General features: G+C 36.1%; 1 protein-coding gene across 2 annotated transcripts in view; it reads left to right on the top strand.

The window, feature by feature from the left end:
* The first annotated feature begins 1,991 nt into the window (after positions 1–1,991).
* RAB27B (RAB27B, member RAS oncogene family) overlaps positions 1,992–22,828 on the top strand; it is a 130,396-nt gene continuing 109,559 nt past the window's right edge. Inside the window, exons 1-2 of one of the 2 annotated variants that reach the window (XM_019721990.2) lie at positions 1,992–2,102; positions 2,235–2,308. The gene's annotated coding sequence lies outside the window, so the exon portion shown is untranslated. The remainder of the gene's footprint in view (positions 2,103–2,234; positions 2,309–22,828) is intronic. The other variant, XM_019722005.2, reaches the window with a different exon arrangement.

The following is a 22,828-nucleotide window of genomic DNA, read 5'->3' as shown; positions in this document are numbered from 1 at the left end:
AGGCAAAATTACTCTGGTTCAGCTTTCTAATGACCAGCATGGCTCCCTCTCTCTGCAGTTCTTCCCCAACCACAGTCATAGCTGCTTGACCCACACATGACTTGAGATTAATCCAGCTGATTGATTTCTGGATACTTCGATTTTAAAAAGCATCAGTGCCCCTCACTGTTGGGCTCAAGGCTGACCCTCAGCCTCTAGGTCTGTACTTTTTCTATGAGAAAATCCCTCCTTGAGTGTTCCATGGAGACAGTCTTACTTTAATCTTTGATCTTCGCTCTCTCTCTCCCCTCTTGGCCTCTGCACCTCTGAGTCTCAGCTTTATTGGCATACCTTGTTATTGGCCAGTAATACCTTGCTACTGGCTGTCATACGTCACCTATTCAGTCTGAAAGCCCAGACCACCAGCCCCCTCCTTGCTCGGGAAGACAATGGCTCTTGGATGCTGGACCATTTTCCTGCTGACTCCCTGACAATGTGAGGCTTTGATCCAGGGCCTGCAGTACCCACCTACTTGCCCTCCCTCTCCTTACCTGTGTTAGTATCTGTATTTACTCTGCTAACAAATCTTACTGGAGTTGACTTTCTAAATTCTGGTCCCTTCTGAACCATTCTGCCTACTGCCAACCAAACTCTATATATTCGGGTGGGAGTTGGAGGGAAGAAACCACTGCTGAATTCTCAAACCCAGTCCCTCAGCTCAATACCATACCCGTAATGTCAAAACATAGAAGCCCCTAGCAAAAACGGCACATCTTAACTTACAGTGTTCACTCTCTTATAGCAAATATTAGATGTACATATATTTGTTTGATTACATACAGATTTTTTTTCATACAATATCTTTTCTTTACATTTAAATTATAAGTTCCTTACAGGCAAATGTATAGCAGTTAACAGTCCCTTAAATAAAACAGTTGCTCAAAGAGATCTGATAATTGAACTTAATCAGTTAAGAGTTAATTTCTGTACTTATTTTCTTTAGTGTAATTTGTCAGCTTAGTGTCCAGTTTATTCTTTTCACGAATATTTGCTGAGGACCTACTATGTGCTGAGCAATCTTTTAGGCTATAAAAGTGTTACTCTATCAAAGTAAATACAGCACATTCCCTCACAGAGATTATGTTGCAGTTAGACAACATATTTAAAAATATGGGGCGGCTGGTTAGCTCAGTGGGTTAGTGCCATGCTCATAACACCAGGGTTGCCAGTTCGATCCCCACATGGGCCAGTGTGAGCTGCGCCCTCCACAACTAGATTGAAACAACTACTTGACTTAGAGCTGAGGGGTCCTGGAAAAACACACTTAAAATAAATTTTAAAAAGTTTGAAAAAAAGAAAAAGAAAAAGAAACACGAATATTATGTGGGAAAAGGTGCTACAAAGGAAAAGAGTGAAGCAAATAAATAAAAATGAAAGGAAGTGGTATATGGAGTCTGGTATATTTTGCCTTTTAGAGAAAAAGCTTCTGAAATTCTATTTTTGTTTGTTCTTGCATTTATTTTGAGGTTTTTGAACCAAATATGCCAAGCATGGGGTTTTTAGACCTTTAACACTTTTTGCAAATGTAAGAAAAGATGTTTCAAACTTTAAAAAATCCCCTACTTCTTTATTCCTTTTTCGCTTTACTTTTTAAATGTGTGTGTGTGGGGTGGTTGTGGAAGAAAATAAACAGATTAGTCAATATAGTAGATGTGCGAATTAGTTTTCTTTCTAAATGCCTTCTGGCTTTAACATTTTCAAAAGTACCATTTATTTAACGGACAAGATCATCCATAATCCTTTTTGGTTTCACCAGCAGTGTCTGGAAACATTAGCAGACCCTGTTTACCAATTAGTTTTCCCAAACTCAAGCCCCACTACCCTGATGCTTAACAAGCATCCCTGAAACACTTGGTGACACCCCTCAGAAATGTCACCGGAAATAGGCTTCTCGGAGTTACCTTGTGCATTAACCTGCAGCAGGCGCTAGGACCGCCCAGACGCCCATAGGCAGCCACTCTTCGCAGCCTGTCAGCGGGACTGAGCCGCCTTTGCTGTTACACAAGAGAGCAAGCAGCAGCTGTAGCAGCTCAGCATCCTTCCCCCTTCCGGTCGATTGGAAGGTATTTACTTGCTATTTACCATTCAGATTTTGTACACCGTCAGTGCGCCTTTAGTGTTCACTTAATCTGATGCTCTGGAATGCTGTCCAGTACTTGTTGGGTTACTATATTATTTTATGTTAATTTCCACAGCTGATGGAAGCAACAGTGCTATAAAGAAATGGGCTAGATTCCCCAGAGGCTGAAATCTGGAGGCATTTGGAGGTGTAAGTACATCGGTCACAGATCTCTAACGTGCTGGTTTTGTTAGTTGTGTTTCTTGACCTTCCTCTTCCTCATTGAAAGAGCCAATGTAAGATTCCATTTGCATATTTCATTCATGAAGGAAAAGCACCAAGACAGTGACAGAAACCACTAATGATGGGCCTGAAACTCTACTTTGGAGTGGCAGTGGTTCCCTCCTCTAGCCTGTGGGTTTGCAAGAGGAGAAGCTGGATTTGCAGCAGAGTTTTGATGGGAAAGAGATTTTGCTCAGGGCTGCAGATGGCTTGCTTCTTTGCTTTCTGTTTTCTGTGTTCAAAGCTCAAAGATTGTCCTTTCTAATCAGTGCTGTGGTGCAGTGTAAGAATCTTTTTATGCTTTCTTTATTTCTATGTTCCAAATACTCTTACCGTAAATGTGGGCTGCCAGAAAGCTGTGAAACCATTCTGTACCTCTCAGTGTAAAGCCATTGAAGAAAAAATCTAGTTTGCTTTCTCTTGGCCATACTATACTCAATACTACAATTAGTAGATTACACGCAGAAACAATAATCTAAGATCTCCTTTCCTGTTCAAGAATATATTTGGTTATGTGTGATAAGGGAGTAGTTTATTAGAAAACCCAAATGCAGATGACTCTATAGAAAAAAATCAGACATTCTCAATTTGAATCAATTGAAATCATACAAATCAATTGAAAATGCTTTTTTAGCGCCTTGATGCCAATTTCATGTATTAAATGTCTTTGTAAACTTTAAAGCTTTGTCAAATTGTTAGGTTAGATTATTACCTTAGAAATTAGATCAAATTTAGGTATTTTATATAAAATGTAATAGGTAAACATACTTAAAAATGAATAATATGTTGAGCCTTATTTATGGTCAATTTATAGGAAAGTTTAAGATATTAATTTATTTCAGAGAAGAAAATACCAAACTGAGACTCAGAGCAAGGCATCAATATTGAAAACGTGACTTTAATGAAAAGCATTTTAACAATAATTTTTAAAATACTTTAAATGTTTCAAAATTTATTTTAAGTATAGTATATTTGATTTATCCTAAATGAGATTTCAAATTGTTTAAATATTAAACTTTTGAACATATACCTATAATTCTCCTAAAACTCTATTTTGCAGAAGAAAGAGGACACAGGAGATGAGGGAGGGAGGGTTAGTCTTATTTTATTGTTCTATACTTTTAATATTTTGAACACTCTGATTGAATATTTACCATGTAAATATGCTACTTATATTTTAAAATACGTAACAAAAATCACAAATGACTTCAACAATTAATTTGCAGCATCTCTAAATACAAATGATAGAAGTATATAAAAATGTATTAAGATAGCTATATATCTTCAGCAAGGAAAATCTTTTCTGAAGACAATGCCTTCCTTCTGGAGGAAGGGAGGGAAATCAGATTGGGGGTAATAATAGTCTTTCAATATTTTGTAAAGCAAAAGTAATTTTCTACATTTATTTTTTAGTTGGTATAACAACATACTACAACTCCATGAACTTTCTGTTAACAAAGTTTCTCCCTCTCTCTTCTTTTAAAAAATGTTTCCATAATCCAAGTCTGGAAAGATGAGTCAATTCTTCAAATTAATACTTAGTTTTGAAAATTTTTGCCCAACGTATAATTTGCAGCTTTAGGTTTCAGTTTTATGTCATACTCATTATACATGTCTCATCACAAATAGTTTAAAAATAACGTCATTATATGTTGATTCTAGAGATTCATTGAATTCGATAATGATGGGGGAAAACAAATCCCAAGAACGTAGATCATATTCAGAATTTGATATTCTCAGAATATGAACTTTCTTTTGGAATTTAAGTCCTAAAATTAGTCCACTGGCTGGAACTACTTGACCAAAGACAGTGGGAAGAATGCACAGCAGTAGCCCAGCATTGCTGGCAAACAAGTGGGGCTTAAACTGAGGCAAAAATGCAAAAGGTAAAACTAATTTGTTAAAGTGTGAAAGTAGTGATTATCTGGTGATTTTAATCCCTGAGGATAATCCCCTTAGGCCTTGAAAAGCCTGTGGCTGCCCAGGAGATCTAGGCGAATATCATTATTATCTGGATTTAACGGACAATAGTAAAGTAGATAGCTCTACAAAATTAATGTTAACATACATATTTTTATTTAAAAAGAGATTCAGCAAATAGCCAGTCTGGTCACATGGGTTTCCCCCTCAGCAGTATTTTTTTTCCCCCCCAAAGAACAATATATTTCACATGAATAGGGTGCTTAGTAAAACATTTAAGAAGGAGGTGGGAAAAGACAGCTTTTACATTTTTTAAATTAGTTTCAGGTATACAAAACAGTGTGACAGTTAGACATTTACACCCCTCAAAAAGTGATAACCCCACCACCCCAATCTACTACCCCTCTGACATCATTTATAGCTGTTACAATTTCACTGATTCTGTTCCCTATGCTGTACTCCACATCCTGTGACGATATATATTAAATTATAGTTGACATTCATTGCTCTTCAGCTTCAGGTGTACAGTTCCGTGATCAGGCATCTACACTGTCCCTGAGGTGGTCTCCCAAATGGGACAAGTGTCCATCAGATACCCTACAAAATCTTTACAACATTATCAATTATGTTCCCCAAAATGTCTTTCGTATCCCCATGGCAATCTTATGGTTACTGATTGTGCTTTCTAATCCCCTTACCTTCCCCCTCATCCTCACCCCCTCCCATCTAGCAACCCTCAGTTTTCCCCTATGTCTCTGAGACTGTTTCTGATTATTTTTTTCATTTATTCTATTCTTTAGATTCCACATATAAGTGAGATCATATGGTATTTGTCTTTCTCCATCTGACTTACTTCACTTAGCATAATGCTTTCTAGGTCCATCCATATCATTGCAAATGGTAAGATTTTATTCTTTATGGCCGAGTAATACTCCATTGTATAAATATACCACAATTTCTTAATCCAGTCATCTACCGATGAGCATTTTGGTTGTTCCCATGTCTTGGCTGTTGTGAATAGTGCTGCAATAAACATAGGGGTACATAAATGTTTTCGAATTAGTCATGTGGAGAAAAGGGAACCCTCGTGCACTGTTGGTGGAATTGCAGATTGGCGCAGCCACTATGGAAATCAGCTTTTACATTCTTAAATCACGTGGAAGGAGCTAATGTGAAGGGAGAAAAGGAACATCAGCAAAACTTGTGCTAGCACTTCAGCTTACTTTTATTTTTGTTTTCTGAGCACCTCTGCTTTCAATAAAAAAGATGTCTCCTAGTAGAAGTCCCAGAAAATTCAATAAGGCAGCTGCATTTTCATGGTAAGCCTGTGGGAAGCCTTTAGTGTTTGTTGAGGAATAAAGAAACAAACATAAAGAAATGACAATCATTGATTTGTCCTGAATCAATGCTAACATGAGTTTTTAAAAATCTGTTGGTCGCATATACAAGCATGACTCCACAATAAATAGGAGTTATATCTAAGGAGAATTTCTTAGAAATCTAATTATGATTTTCTCTTCTTAAATAAAAGACTTCAAGGGAAGGGAAAGGGAGCATAATAGGGGTATGCCATGTCCACATCAATTATGGTTGTGTGAACCAGAAGGGATAAGTTATATATTTTCTTTTTTTGAAGTTTAGCAAAAGGGGTAAACTATTATTCATATCATTTTGGGAAGAAGGTTTTCTCGAAAGCAACAATCTTGTCTCCTGAAATTGATTTTACTTATTAAGAAATAAGTTTGTAGGTACAGCAGAAAGCTTTTAAATATATGAGAGTCAGACTTTGAGTATAAAAGGCCAATTAACAATATGAAATGTGTGCCATGCATTATTGATAAGCAAATGTATCCAAAACATTGTTTTAATTGTCCTTCCTGGTTCACGTAACTATTACTGATGTGAACAAGAGACACCACTAATATACTCTTATTCCCTTCCACTTATGTCTTTGATTGAAGAAGGAAGAAGTTAAGACCTCAAAGGAAACTGTTGATAAATATTAATCATGACTCCATAGATATTTAAGTTGCAAATAAGCTTTGCTATTCCCAAAAATATAGTGTAATAATTATAGTCTGCCCTTTGGAATCAGTGAAAAATTATTTTAAAATTGTTATTTAACTTATTACAAATTAAATGAACCAGAATATATCTGATAGGTACTAAAAATTAGAGGAGAGTGCTATGATAAAGAATGATTTGGTGGCTTTTTTTGTGATTGTGTGTGTGTGTGTGTGTGTGTGTGTGTGTGTGTGAAAAAGTGACACATCATCAGAAATCTGACTGCAAGAGGCAGCTAAGTAGTGAGTGGCAGTGTGCTATGATAGAAAGAGGGCAGACTTTGTGCTAATGTGCTGCACTTTAAATCCATCCTGTGTCACTCCTAAACCTTGAAATTTTGAGCATTTCATTCCCTTCATAAAACTTTACAGAGTTTTGAGAATAATGAGCTTTTCTTTAAGATAAAATGTGGAGTGTCCATGACAATATTTCAAGTGTCCATGGCCATAATGACTTATAGAGTGTTGCCTTAACTTTATGAATTTACTCCTTTGAATAGTAGTCAAATAAAAAACCATTGACCTATTTTGTCACTCCTGTGCCCCTTTCCTTAAATTCTTTTGGTGATTCTATATCACAGATGTTGAGGGAGAAAAGGCAGCCACTCCCGTAGACGGCAGAAAGAGAGACCATTGTTCCTGAATCTTTTAAAGGCCAAGTCTCAATTAGGAGCTGTGTTAGATGCAGTCATGGTAGATTTTTGATTGTCTCCTCAGAACGCACCGACATGATGGTGGATGGGGATTAATTAAGGTGTCCCTTCCAGAAAATGCTGGACTGAGATGACCACCTCCAAGGAGGTTAGACACATGTCCTCTGGCAGGACTGCTTACTAAACTTGGTCTGTCAAACAACTTGGTCTGTCAAACAACTTCTTGAAATGTTCGGTGAGATGAACATGGCTCTTCCTACTGCCCAGCACAAGGTTCAGGCTCAAGTTCAAGAAGCAAGTTCATTGATGAAGGAGGTAGTTCATTGATATTTGTAATGACTCACATCTAAACACTTTTGGAATTTTGTCATCTCATCAGTGTGCAGCCATAAAGTATATGCCTGCCCACAAACAACCAAGTGTATTCCATACCAGAATATTTAAAAAAAAAAAAAATTAAGTGGAAAATTTGCTATGGGTTGCCTTTTAAATATTTGCCGCCTATTGATCTTCACAATGCAGTGATCAGAGGGGCAAAATGATTCAACAGTGTTTGTCCCAGTTACTTCAAAGGAAAATATTAATCCAGGATCATCAGCTAAATGTTCTTGAAGCTACTTGATCAGACAGAATCCAAAATAGAAAACTAAAACAAAAGCATGAAAGACACTGGCATTGAAAAGAGGCCTGGTTGGTGGTGGTGGTGGTGGAGGCAAGTCCCTGGTAGATCTAGATTTCATTTGGCCTAGTTCCTGACCTTGTAGGAGAAAAAGGAATCTTCCAGAGAGGCAGCCATAGACAAACTGTCAAACTCAGACTAAAATCTCTCTTTGTGCAAAACCAGGAAAGAGCAAAGGCCTTTGACGAGGTGACAAAAGCAGTGGAGAGGGTCAGGTAAGGAAGTAAAATTTAAGTTCATGAGACTTAGTGCTGCTAGTATTAAAATATATCTACAGCTCTGTCATGCTGCATGTGACCTTGGAAATGTAACTTGATCTATTTAGGTCTCAGTTTCTTTATTTCAATGTATTGAACTTTAGTAATAAATTAATATCATTAAATGAGGAATAAATGCAATACATGAATAACAGGTAGATAATTACTAAAGTTGGAGTGGCAATAATCATAGTAGGCAAATAGATTTTAAAGCAGAATTAGGATTTAAACGGGTTGTTAAATAATGATGAAGCATACAATTCACAAGAAAAATATCTATCCCTAACCTGTAAGTACCTAATAACACAACCTAAAATAGTATAAACTCATAAAAAGCAGAGAAATTGACAAATCCACAGTGACAATGAGAGACTTTACCAAAATTCTTTCAGAAAATTAGGATAGAGAATTTGAACAATGCAATTTATAATCCCAATCTAAAGGTTTTATATGACACCTGCAACCAATAAAATTATTCTTTTTAAATCTATGTAAACATTCTTTTTATGCATAAAAATTTACTAACAATACAAAGCACATATTGTTAGTTTGCTAACAATACAAATGACAGATCAATACCACACAGTTAATATTACTTAATAAGAAATGTATGCAGTTCAAATTAGCCATCTACAAAACAAAAGATAATATAATCCAGACTTGAAAATTTTAAAAATAGTGTCTAATCTTAAACATAGTTATTAATAAAAACAATAGTTATTAATTCTTGTTTGATCCCATTAAAAACTTCACTTTTATCCATGCATCTCATGGGATTATTTCTGACAAGGTATATTTTTTACCTTCTACCCAGGGTACTGTGTAAGGGTTTAGATAAAACAACCCGATTTCTGAACTGAGCACCCTTGAAATTTTCCCATTCAATCACATCTTCATGATAACCAAATAAATAATTGGTTTTTAGTAAATCTGTGATTCTGATTCTGAAGCCAAATTTCTGCTGGGCCTATTCTCATAACTATTATGCCCTGTGGATAAATCTCATTTTCAAGGTTAGAATTAACTCATCACTGGATTTAAGATGGTCTATATTGCAATATCCTTTATTTTCTTAGTACAGAAAATATTTTAATCACTGCATAAAATAAGTACCAAAAGAATTCATTATTGATGGAATACCAAAATGGTTTATCTGCATTATGAATATTGTAGGCGTTATATTTTTATCTAAACTGTTTTAATTATTATCTTGCCTTTCTCTTTTATAAACTATTTTTTAAAAACCTTAGAATAAAGAACTCTTCATGATCCTTAATACACTATTCCACTGCCCTTCTTTATAACATTTTAGTTATTTACAATTTTCCATTTGTCTAAATTCAAACTAGATCAAAATTCCATTTCAAATCTATAGTAACTTTGCTCTCTGAAAAGGATGGGAAGATTTGATATCCGAGCTTTGTATAGGCTCTCTGATAAAGAATGACCTTATTTTTATGCCTTGACAAAAAAACAAACAAAACAACTCTAGGAAAGATATAAATTTTGTATCATTCTCTGTGTGTGTCAAAAGTTATCTATCTGTAGAACAAATGGCTCAGTTAAAGACCAATTGCTCCTGGCAACATGATCATTTCATTTAAATGATGCTTTTTCATTTTGAATGGACCCCTTTAGTTGTTACTGCAGTGAAAGACTTAGTATATTCCAAGTCTGTTCAAGTTCTTTTCTGAATCTTCAAGTTTCTTTTGTTTAGTAATATTCTATTTAAATAATACATTTAATTTGCTCAAACTTCAGACTTAGAATACTTAAAGTGAGTTTGGAAGGAACTTTTGAAATCTTGGTCCAACACCCCCAGTTCAGAGATGAAGATCCTGAAGTTCCAAGTGGTCAAGTCATGACCTGCCAGATGTGGAAGGAGAAGCCATGTCTTATAATTTTCAACCTGGCCTATTGTATCAACATATAGTTTGTTAAAGTACAATTTCAAAATGTAAAATCATAACTCTCGGGCAAATAGCAAATGGACATTTATAAAATATTTTCTTTAATTCATTAATTAATGATGTATATCAGTACAGTGTAATGACCAGTGTGAAAAGCATTAAAAAGACTAGGTATATAGTGAAAATGACAAAAGCATAATCTTCTAAGGTTAGAATTAGAGACAGAGTAAAAAAGAGAAAGGTTTTTTAAAAAATATTTTTAAAGTTAGAAAGTTAAAATGATGTCAACCATATTTCAGACAAATAACCACAATTTAATATTCCTCATGAGCTCATTGAGTCCTGGTGAATAATCCTCGTTGTCATGGGTCTGGGGCCAGGAGTCTGCTTTCGTATGATATGTTTGGTTCTGAACCAAAAGAGTTCAGGAAATCCTGACTCTTTCCACAAGTAGAGCCTGAAAATTGTCTAAGCTATGTGGGTTTGGAGGCCATCCTTAGGGGTCTGTTCTTTGAAGAACGCTTTGTACTGTCCTTTTTATGAGGTTCCGGAATTGTCCTTCTATGTTGAAGACACCAGTTCTAACCTATCGTTTATAGCAGAGCCTTCAGGCAGGCAGCAAGGAATAGCTGTTTGATGATACTGATTGGCTGTGGTTAATTTACAACAACAACCAATGGTGTCAGAATAGAGGGGAGTAAAATCCTCAAATAGGTTTTCATAATGGCTTGACCAATGTTTTCCCTGAGGGTAAGAACGTGTTATGGAAGACACTGAAGAATCTCCAGAGTCTTCCCCAAAAAGCATCTATTAATAATTTCTGAAATATTTATATTAATTATGTTTTGCTTACACAAATTAGCCTAAGAAAGTTGGAGCCTCTCTTTTAATTTTATGATTATTCCCATGCAACTCTTCCAATAATATTGAACTAATTAGTAATTATGAAGCTGCCAAGCCAACCTGACCATTTCTAGAATTTTCTTTGTTTTTAACTTTAAAAAACAAAAATAACAAATCTTTGTGATTTCTCAGGTGCTCTCCGAGAAATCTCAAAAATAGTTTTATGAGTGAATTTTAGAAGCTATTGGGGATGACCTCAAAAACTGCTAAGTTTAAGTCTGACATGGTTCTCTGGCAAATATAAAATGAACACATGTAAACATTTCATGTAACTTTTTAATTAATAAGGGAAGCAGATGTTATAATAGCTTCAGAGAAAATATGAGAAATTACGTACATATAGGCAATTTAACAAGGACATGTTACAATACAATTACTGAGTCAAATTTTAAAGCTCACTAATATCCAACAGACCATAAATCTTTGAAGTTTCTTGTTCACTGAGGAAAAATTATTTGCATATCTCCTGCACAAAATTCTGCAAATTAACAGGTAATTTTATTAAGTGTGGGAACTTTAATAACAAAAAATGAGACAAACTAAATAGTACGTTCCTCTGGACCGGTGTCATCCAATAAGGCAGGTGTTAACTATTTAAATATGGCTATTAGTATTTAAACTCAAATTAATTAAAATTAAATATAATAAAACATTTAGTCCCTCGGTTGCACTATCCACTTTTCATGTGCTCAGGGCCATCCTGGCCAAGAGGCTGCCATATTGGGCAGCAGTTTTGTCTTCACAGAAAGTTCTTTGAGACAGTGCTTTGCCTACCTAGACAATCCTCAGGTGGTCATGGCCCCTGTATGATATTAAAAAGACATGTTGTCCACATTTTTGCCTTATTTCCATGTTTCAGAGAACTTTTCTGACACTTTTAATTGTGATAGAATTTATAACCATCTGAAAGTACAATCAGACAGTAAATGCCTATCTGAACAGACTTAATATGTATCATGATTGTGCCAAAACAGGATAGTTATGTGTGAGTAAACCAAATGATACATGATGTATTTTGGTAGTAGTATAAAAAAAGACTTTAGAGCAATGAACACTTTTTAAAAAATATAGAACTACCAGGGTATATTATGTATTATTTGGTTTATTCAAGGTGATTCAATCAATCCTAACAAAACCATAGAAGTTGGGATATGGTAAATGATTCTGGTAAACCAGAGTGAGTCAAAACAGAGACGATGTGAGTCTGTGAGTCAGGGCAACTACAGTATCTAAGGAAATTTGTATAGCTGTTTGCTTGACATAGAATTTTACTTTTCTGTGCTCAATTATGATAAAATGGAATTACACTTATCGCCGCAAAAGTTAAACACAACCTAGGTTTTATAATAACATTCAATAGTGCACTAAGGAAATAGAACATTACCTAATAGAATGCTATTTAAAAATTGTGAAAATTACCTTTATAATAAAGAGCTACTTTACCTTGGATTTCTTGTTAACAAAATGAAAGCATTGTTTCCCTGAATTTCATTTAATTTTTATCATGTATTAAACAAATAGTTTTTAGGTGCCTGTTATTCAAGCAAAATAGAAACAGTGTCTACCCAGATGGAGGGTGCAGACTGGTAAGGCAGACAAAAAATAAACAAATAGCATTAATGACCAATGTTGTAAGTTTTATGAAGAAGTACTATGACAGCCTAGGAAGAGAGCCCTTTCCTAGTCTGTTGGGATAGGAGCTGGGGTGTATATTTGGAAGGATGCTGCCATGAAAGGCATCTCCACAAAAATGACATTTAAATTAGGACCTGGAAGATAAGTAGGGATACTCTAGGTAAAGGAGCGTTGTGGAGTGAGTGGGGTAGGAAATTTCATGAAGGAAACATGTAGACGGTCCTTGGCCTAGGAGGTAGCATGAGCATTTCAGTTTTTTATTGGATGAAGCTTTAATGACTTGAAAGATCTCTTTTCAATGTTATTTCCTTTTTTGTTTTTGGCAAAAAGAGAAAGAGCATATAGGCACAGATTACTTTCTTATATCAAATTGCCATCAAGGAAACATGTGTATAAATACACAATATCTTAGTGACTAATTTCTCATTCAAAATTGCCAAAAATGTTTCCCTCTGTGAAAGAAAGCTGCCCATGTAGTAGTCATCTTGACCAAAATGGAAGAGGGCAGCTTCTAATCTTACCATAATTTACTGGTTCACTGTGGACTCTCTGGACTGTCTCATGCAAACAAAGTTTCTTTCTTATAATTAAAAGTCAAGCCTTGGATAGGTTTATTGACTTTAGGCATATGTAGCTACAGGTGCCTAAGTAATCAGAGAAAGGGTTACTCTCCTTGCCTGGTAAAATCACCACAATTTTAATGCTCGAATAATTAAACCTTTATTTATAGTATCAATTATAGATAATCTACATTCAGATATCTAAAGGACATTAAATTTGATTGCAGAATTTTAGATTAGCTAATGAATAGATGGATCAAAATTTTATTTTTGAACCTTATCTGGAATATTATCTTGGTGTTCTTTCTCCCTTTCCACACACACTTCTCATGATGTATTTATCCCACCATTATAAATTTGCTGCTGTATTTGACATCCCCTCTAGAATGTGAGCACATAATAATCTATGTATTTCCAGCATTTAGCATAATGCTTGGCAAGAAAAAATGTTCAATACATGTTTATTGAAAGATGGAACAAATGAATAAATTCAGGATCCTAGATTGATGAGTATATTAAGGGAAATTAAAAAAAATATTGTTACCTGGCTGAATCTCTTAAATAAAATTTTTCATTTTATATGAAAGTAACTTAGTAATATCTAAGTTATTTGAATAAATAATATTGATGAGGTGAGAGATTTTCAAAAATGAGAATATCAATATCACCAGTATCAGCAATATGTTCAACTTTTATTGAATGCCTCCTCTGTACAAATCAGCCATAAAAAAATAGATCAAACATTATCTTCCCTTCTGGGAATTTATGACAAAGTTCAAAACCAAGAATGTGTGCTTAAAAATGTAGTGACTAAATAGTAAATGTGTGCTAAATGCACACATGTGAGTGCAATAAAAAGTGAGAGACACCAGAGTTAGGAAGGTTAACAGCAAGGGCATTCTAAAACCCAGGTGATATTATAAATTACATGAAAGAACTGTCATGTAATACCAGACTCCTTTAACTGTTCTTAGATGACTAACTTTGATTCATAATCTTACCCTTTTGTCTATTTCTCAATATTGTACAGCTGACTGCCTTTGAAGACATTACTTATATTTTCTACATAAGAACTGAAAAGACAAGAATGAAATTAGTATTTATTGATCATCTACCATATCTCTGACCAAAGCAATATATTTGTTATGATTGATGAACCTACACTGACACGTCATAATCACTCAGTCTGTAGTTTACTTTAGGGTTCACTCTCGGTGTTGTATTTTCTATGGATTTGGGCAAATGTATAATGGCATGTATCCATCACTATAGGACATCTTGGTTGCTTCCAAGTTTCGTCAATTATGCGTAGAGCTGTTATAAACATTCATGTGTAGGTTTTAGTGTGGATATAAGTTTTCAATTCATTTGAGTAACAACCAAGGAGCGTGATAGCTGGATCATATGGTTAGAATGTTTAGTTTTGTTAGCCTTTTCACTTTCCTAGCGGTTTCTTTGCTAAGAGCAATAAGTTTTAATTTTGATACAGCTCAATTACCTTTTTTATTTTTCAATGGTTTGTGTAAGGCCTGGTGACAAGTTCACATGACTAAAGAAAGAATTCATCCCATGGCTGTTATTATTAAAGTCCCATTACTTGATTGACTTCATGTAAGGGAGTAATATTGAGGATCTTTGTAGAAGACTGATTTTATCTTATACTTTTTATTAACTAGTCCCTTGGGTAATGAAATGATTCATAGACATTGTCCTCCTAATCCCTTTGATATCTAAACAGAAAGAATTATAGAGCCTCACAGTTAAGAAGGAAATGATAAGACATTAATTTTTCCATCCATTGGATAAACATTTTAGCAGTCAGATCATTTTTCTAATGCACATTTCCAGAACTTATTTTCATTATAGACAGCAATGTATATTAATAGCATAACTCATTTGGATGTTAGAACAGGAAAGGAAATAAGGAACATCTCTCCAATTTTTCATTTACAGGATGCTTGCCTGAATTTCCACAGCTTGGACATGGAACATCTCTAGTCAATGTGTCACTTCCTTTCAGTAGAATCATGCCCGTGGGCAGAGTAAGAATTTTCTAATCAGTCAGAGCTAAGTGTGTATGCTGGGTTAGCCACACGAGCAGTCACTTAATTGTCTTGAGCCACAGTTTCCCCTTATAATGTAAATATTAGGATATTGACACCAGAACCTACTGTCCTCACTAAGCAGTAATTTTTAAAATTGAGTGGTGATACCAATGATGAAATGGAGAGAGAGAGAAATTTTATTTCTGGTGCATTTTTATTAATAGAAGAAAGAGAACAGAGGAACTCCTCAGGAAAAAAAGATGACAAGATTAAAAACTTGGGTCTTCATTTTCAATAAACCCTACCTAAGGTTTTGGTCATGATAATAATCTAAGTGTGGTCTCTCTTCACAAGAAGCGTGTCATGGAAGTGATGAATATTGAATAATATCGTTGGCATACAAAATCAAAGAGCCAAGTAGTATCCCAATTATTTTCAAAGAGAAGGCAAATTAAATATTATTATTAAGGGAGGGCATATCTCCCTATGGGACCTTTTAAATTTTTGAATAAGTCATAAATGGTCATAGTTCAAACAATAAGGCTACACCAAGAAGACTTACCTCCATTGCTCTACCCACCCATCAAGTACCCCAGACCACAGCTCTCTGAAACTAATGATTTTATTATCTACTCAGTGTTCCTTTATGCTAATACAGACAAATATGAATATATAGTCTTTTGTCCCTTTTTTGTTTCAGGAAAGTTAGCATACTACATACACTGTTGTATATCTAGCTTATAAAAAATATACGTAGGTGTATGGAAAGCGTTATGGATTAGCATATCACCCCTACAGAGTGACTGCTAAGCTTCTATATAGTAGTCAAACTTTATTGAATTTGCTGCTGAAGCAGAAACCCTTCAAGTCCTTGTGCTAAATAAAGAGTGACCCACCTCTCAGTCTTGACAGCTTGGTTCTCCACTTGCCTAGAGGCAGAAAGTGGCAGTAGGTAAGAACTCAAGGCCCCAGTGATTTTTGTAGACATGTTTTAGAGTTTAACTACTCATGAAAACAAGCTCTGAGAATTCTGACATTCTTCCTTCTGGCAAATTCAGTCTTCGGTTGGTTTTAGCCTGAAGCCTCGTGCTACAAATAAAGGTGTTTCAGCATAAAAGTTAATGCAGCTTTTCACTGAAAAGTGAATGTTTTCATGTATAAACTTGAAAGGGAAAAGAAATTTAAAACAGTCTTATTTTCTGATTAGGGCAAATGACTGGGAGGAAATCTTCTAAGGCAATTGCTTGTAAAGGTGACTTAAATTGTAACCCTGGAGGCAGCTGTAAGCCTCTTGGAACACATCTCCCAAGAATACTCGGATACCTGAGGCCTTTCTCTGAGTCATAATGGTGGGTGGAGCACAGTGTTGAAGTTACTGTCATAAATGCAGATTATTGTGTAGCTAACATTTCTGGATTCAGTTTCATCTGTCTGAGTTTATTAAAAACTCAGCTTGTTTTTTGTTTTAAATCCTAAAAGAACATGTATACAATTATCTGAATTTATAATAATGGAAGGCAGGAAGAAGTTAAGGTCAGATATACAAATATTAAAAAATACAAGGTCACTTAAATCATCCATAATTTATTTCCTAAGAACTCATTTGTTGTTTCTGCCATAGATTTGCTTTCATTTCTGTGTTTAGCTTCTGCTAATAATCAAGTTTATTTGCCTTTTTCTGAGTACAAAGCAAGTAATTCAAAGAGCAGGTGCCCTGAAAACAGCTGAGTGGTAGGTGTAAGCCACCTACCACTGGCTTCCACATTTTCTGTGTGCCTAGATTGTGAGAGAGAACACAGCCAATCTGTGGAGTCAAGCCACAAGCAGGAGACTGCCAACCTGAAATTGGGACCAGAGGCTGTACAACATTCTGGTTTCCTCCGCAGATGGCGGCCATGTTGCAGGCCATCGTTGATAGGTCTCATCTCCTCCAGAAGGTGCAAGACAACCCTGTAAATTTTGCATCCCTGTCAACTCATACTGTGGGGACAACTTTAGGCAGGATGATCAGACCCCGTACTACTTTTGGAAGCCTCCCGGAGCTGACCATCCTCAAAAGTGTGTCTTCCAATTTGAGATGGGATTTTCAGTAGCCTAAGTAGAAACAGAAAGAATAATTTTCTTTCCTGAACCCGTACAATAATCCCAAGCATGCAGGGACATTAAATTTATTGTGTATGTCAATGATGGCACATCTGGCCCTTAATCCTGTATTACCATGTGGCATATCATCCCAGTATTGTGCTATTTAGCTTTTTATATGCTGTAGTTTTCAATGTTTTATGTCCTCGTAACATAATTATAAGCTTTATTAGTGAAGGTATTCTATTTATTCAATAAATATTTATTGAGTGCCTGTTGTGTACCAGATGCTCTTCCAGGGGCTGGCGATAAATCCCTGTTATCCTGGAGTTCTGGATAGAACACCAAAAATATATAAATGCATCTATAATATGACAGATGGGGATAATTAGAGAAGAGCAAGGGCTCAGAGAGTGTGGGATGATTTCGATTGAATGGTGAGGGAAGGAAACTCTGACCACGTGGTTCTTAGGCAGAGACCTGAGCTCAGTGAGTGAAGGAGGTAACAGATAACCAATGCAGGAAAGAGCACCTCACGCAGAGGGAGTGGTGTGTGGTAAATGCCACGGTCCTTGCATGAGAGTGTGTTTGCCATGCTCAAGGAAGAGCAAGGAGGTAACTATGGCTCAAAAAACAGGAGAGAGAGGAGAATAATAGATGAGATCAGACACAACAGAGAGCTAGAGGGAACAAAGTGATGATCTCACTGAACTGTGGCCTTTATGCCGAGTGAGATGGGAAGCTGCCGGAAGAGGTGGAGTCAAGGAGAGACATGATTTGTCACGTGTTACTATTTCACTCTGAGAAAAGGGGAGCAAGGGGAGCAGCAGGGACACCAGCTCCAAGGCTGACACAATAGTCCCCGCAAGAGATAATAGTGGCTAAAACCAATGGCTAGAGGATTACTTCTGACACAATTGATATCTGAGAAACATCTCTTGAGGGAATCTGTGCCAAGCAGTGTGCTTGAATCTGTGCTATGAACCATTGTACTGCCTCTCTTAAAATGGTGAAGGAATGTTACATTAATAAAAGCATCTTCTAAGAGAAGATAAAAACTATTTTTTTCCTTTAAGATTTGGACTACATTGATAATACTAAAATTCTGAGGCCCAGATCATAGATAACTCTGTATCTCATCACCCACGGTATACATCCCCTAGTTTGTTTCATTTCAGAGGAGGATATAAAGAAGGTCAGAACCAGTGCCACCTGAGAAAAAAGGATACTTCAAAAGGAGTATTGGAAGTATTTATTCAGTCAGTCAATTTACAAATATTTGTTGAGATCTGGCCATGAGTTGGCCACCATGCTGGCCAAAATAGACAGAAAGATGGATATTGCAGTCTGGTTGTGAAATGGTGCAGGATCTATAGCGTATAGCAGCGTGATGCACGAGCCACAGGAAACATGTGCAGAAAGCTATGGGAGTATAGAGAGGGAAGTATCTTACTGTGTGTGGGAGAGGAGTGTCAGAAGTTGTTGATGAACGGGATGAAGCTAGCAGGAGATTGCTAAGTGGACCAGGAAGTCCGTTGACTAGTTTTTGTCTGTGTCTGAGAAGAGTGAAATTAGTAGGTGCTCATAAGAAAAGAAATAGTCCCCAACTGGGGGAAAAACTTGAGGAAAGATTATGCTAGTGTTGTTAGATGCCAAGAATATTCTTTGCTTAGGTCTCAGGTATGAGGTAAGACTCTTAATTGGCAATTGGATGGGATAAAAACCAGGGATTGACTTTGGTTTCTGGATGACAAGAGTATTATTAGATATAGCTGCTATCGGGAGGATCCCTGGTAGGTCCTTTATTACATCATGGAGGTAAGCCCTCCATGATGTAATAATTTTTAAAGACGTCTTTTGTAGTATTTCCACATGGGTCAAATTTTAATCTGTAAAAATGTTCCTGAAATTTTGTGAGGAGGTTTAAAATAAATTTGACCTTATTTTATATAGATCAGAGGAGTTTGTAGGTAAAGGAATCTTACATTTAATGCTTTTTCTGTAGTTAATACTCTTACTTTAGGGGGGAATTAAGACATAAGTGACTGGAATAAATCAGACTTGAATGTAAACTTTGTCTCTATCACCCACCTGCTCTCCTTGTTTACTTTGATTAGCCTTTGTTTTGTCATCTGAAAACAGGGAGAATAATAGTATCTTTCATCATAGGTGAAAATGAAATTAGTGTATGTAAAATACTTTGTGTCTGACTATAAGTGCTTAATGCATAACAGTGATTACTGTTACACTAAATCCCCAGTTTATTTTTTGTGCACTTGCATAATAGTTTAGCTTCAAGTAACTTATTCTAAATTGTATAACATAAACCAAGCTTTATCTAAGAATCCTGGCTTAGAGGACATGAGGAGAATAACTTCCTAATAGTGAAGAGAAACAGTGCAGAAATCTATTTAATGTTTACCTATAATTAAAGTAAAATCAGTCTCTTCTTGAGCTGCCTGCTTCTCAGATTTCCATGTAGCAAAGAAAGGTGTGTCTGCTTCAGATTCTCTTGTAATGTTCCATCAGGCCAAGCGGAGACAATTTTCACATTTGGCTTTGGTGCTGCCGGACCTAGTCACCATTTACTAGCACCCCACTCCCCACAATCTCAAATCCTCTATAACCTCAAACTACTCCTGAATTTCCTCTATTTTTACTTATAAAAAGGGACTCCATCCTATAGAATTTTTTCTCTTCTCTAATGATGATCAAAATGTGCCAGCCCAACGTCTCACTTTCTTCTTATTACCTTATAAAAAATACATATTAATATAATAATGATTGTTAATATCTATGGGTTACTCCTTCCAGGTAATATGGTTAAAACTAACAAAGGTTTTTCAATACATAGTTGTTTTTAAGTCTTAAATATAGATTAAAAAAAAAACACCTGGATAAGACTAATCAATGCCTTTTTGCCATGGATGTGAATTACAAATTAAGAAAGATAGGTAGTGGTGTTTAGCAAATGACCACCGTGGGTGATTTCACTCTGAAGAATGTGGGAGGATTTTTAAACAAAATCTGAATGATAGTTCTTGGCATTTCAGTGTGTGGGTGCGTGCGTGTGTGTGCACACACCCATGTTTGAGTTCATTACATTTTCTTTTTGCTTCCCACACTTTGCCTACCAAATAATTATGACTTTCCAAAATATGCATGCATTTCCGGGCCAATGTTAGTTATTCGATTGTGAAATTACAATTCCCAGCTCGAGTATTTTACATTCTCTTTATTAAGACTTTCTCAGTGTTTGATCCTATCCCATTTGAAGTTGTAATGTATTACGTCCACAAAATCATCTGAGTTCTCATAAGGATGAACATATTTCCTGGGAGGGTGGCTCTGAAAGGTAAGCTTTCGGAGCGTTCTATGGACAAGTCAGCACAACAGTTGTGGAAATTCAATGAGCTGGATTCTCTCAAACTTCTCAGCAGTTCTCACCTCTGTGCCTTAATACATTTTGGGATTCACTGTGCGATATGTCGCTAGTAATTTCTTGTTAGCAAAACACAGAAGTTTCCAAATGAATTGCCTACTTTTAAGTGGACTTGAAGGCTCTCCCTAAAATAATGTGCTTTTCTTGAATGGGAAGGAAAGAGGCAGGAGTTACAGATATTTTGTATATGGCTTAAAATAGATGTCCCCAAACTCTAACATGCCTCTGCCCCTTAGGGGAAACTGGCAAAATGCAGATGATTGGGCTCTATTTCCAGGGAATCTGATATTTAGGTCTGGGTTGAGGTACACACATCTGTGTCTGTAGCAAGCAAACCGACCCAGATGGCTCTGACACATTGTGAAGTGCTTCACAAACAGTGGCTCACCTTCACAAAAGACACCTGGTCTCCAACAGATCTCACAACTCCCTTCCAGCCTGAATGCCTTGTCTTCACTCCCAGGCTAAGACTTGCTGGACTTTGTTCTCTGTCACAGGAGTTTGGACTCATAGACCCTAACTTCTTATGATGGGCTGACAGCTGTCATTTTGTAATATGAGTCATCCACCTCCTCAGTTATACTAACAGAGATTGTGGAAGGCTTCTCTAAATTATATTTCACTTCCACGTACAAGCAGCAATGAAAATGGTTAAAAAAAATTTTTATTTCTAAAAAGAACATACTATACTAAAAAAAGCTACTAAATGGGTCGGATAAGGAGATGAAGATAAATGATGGGAAAAGAAGAGGAAGGAAGAAAGGAACAATTTTTTTCTATATATTCATAGCGTTCCCCAGCAACACTACAAATAATATTAGAGATTTTGTTTTTGTTTTAGTTTCTTGCTGCAAGCTATAACAATGTTAGCTATATTTTTACTACCGATTAATGCTTTTTATTAATTATGCTTCCTGCTTTGGGCTTTTAAAGACATCTACTGTTTCAAAACACCTACTGAAAAGCTTTTTGAAATACTTCTTAAGTCCCTCATCATTGATGTCTGAGATTTTGCATCAATAAATGTCATGCTTTCAAAAACATTGTGCCTAAGCTAACAAGATAAATGACTCATGTTGCATTTATATACAATGAAGGTTCCGTCTTTCCTCACTAGCCATTCCTTTTAGTATGTCTCTGTCCATCCTTACAGGTAAAGGGAACCATTTCCTTCCATTTCCTATCAATGAAATTGATGATTTCTCTCAGAATCTTATGATGATTCAACTCTGGAATATTATAAGACAAATATTCTACAGTCAGATATGCGAAGATAGTAACTAGCTCTTAAAGTTCTACAAATCTTTGTTTCATTTGTTTAGAGAAGTGAAGGATATTACACTTTTACTTGAGTTTTGAATGTTTAAAGTTTTCAAATTATGCTGAACCTTTATATGAAAATTGGACCTTCCTTTCCTCCTTTCTCTTAGTTGTCACTGACAGAGCACCTATTTATGGTCAGGCAATATGGTTAACCCTGAAGAAACAAAGATAAATACAACATAGTCTTTGACAGATCTCCTGGAGTTAACAGCCTAGTTGAAAAGAGAGAAGAAAAACGCAGTAGATACCATAGAAGGTAATAAGTACTGTGGAAGAAGTATATACTGAGTACTATGGATGTACTCACAATTCACAATGTTTTGTTGAGTGCCAGACTCTGTCCAGTTGCTGAGGATACAGAGTATAGTCATTGAATTCAAGAAACTCACATTGTAGAGGAAGAAGAGGAGGGTTAATTTTAATGATAATGAATTGCACAGAATATTATGAAGGCAAAGAGGAACCTAGTAGGCAATGAGGCAAGGGACAGTTTCCTGGAAGAGGACAGAACAGAAATGAGTCTTAGGTGATGGACAGGAGTTAACAAAAGGAAAGGCAAAGGACCAAAGGCACAGGTTACCAACAATTTGGAGGAGGACTGCGAACAATTTATTATTTCCGGCGAATCGAGCCTGGGACAGAGGCTGATAGGAGTTGTGAGGGGAGATGGAGACGGGTGCCAGGCCACAGGGACCTGTGGCCAACTGAAGAGACAGGACATTATCCTGTCCTGGGGAGGCACTAAAAGTTAAATGAGCAATGATTAAGTTAAGTGAGTCAGGCTTAACATTTACACTCTGGCAGCTGCATAGCTGATGGGTTTGAGAGACAATACTAGAAGTCAGAGGTGCTGAAATAGTAGTTCTTGCAAGAGATGAGAGACCTAGGAGGCAAGGGCAGGAGTGTTGAAGAGCATGATAGGAGAAATACAGAAGAAGTCAAATCAGTAACACCTACTGATTGATGGATGTGGGAA

This window comes from Rhinolophus sinicus, linkage group LG09, assembly GCF_036562045.2.
Source record: "Rhinolophus sinicus isolate RSC01 linkage group LG09, ASM3656204v1, whole genome shotgun sequence".
NCBI classification, from domain to species: Eukaryota; Metazoa; Chordata; class Mammalia; order Chiroptera; family Rhinolophidae; genus Rhinolophus; species Rhinolophus sinicus.
The sequence above is the reverse complement of the archived record's forward strand: the minus strand, read 5'-3'. Positions and strand labels throughout refer to the sequence as shown.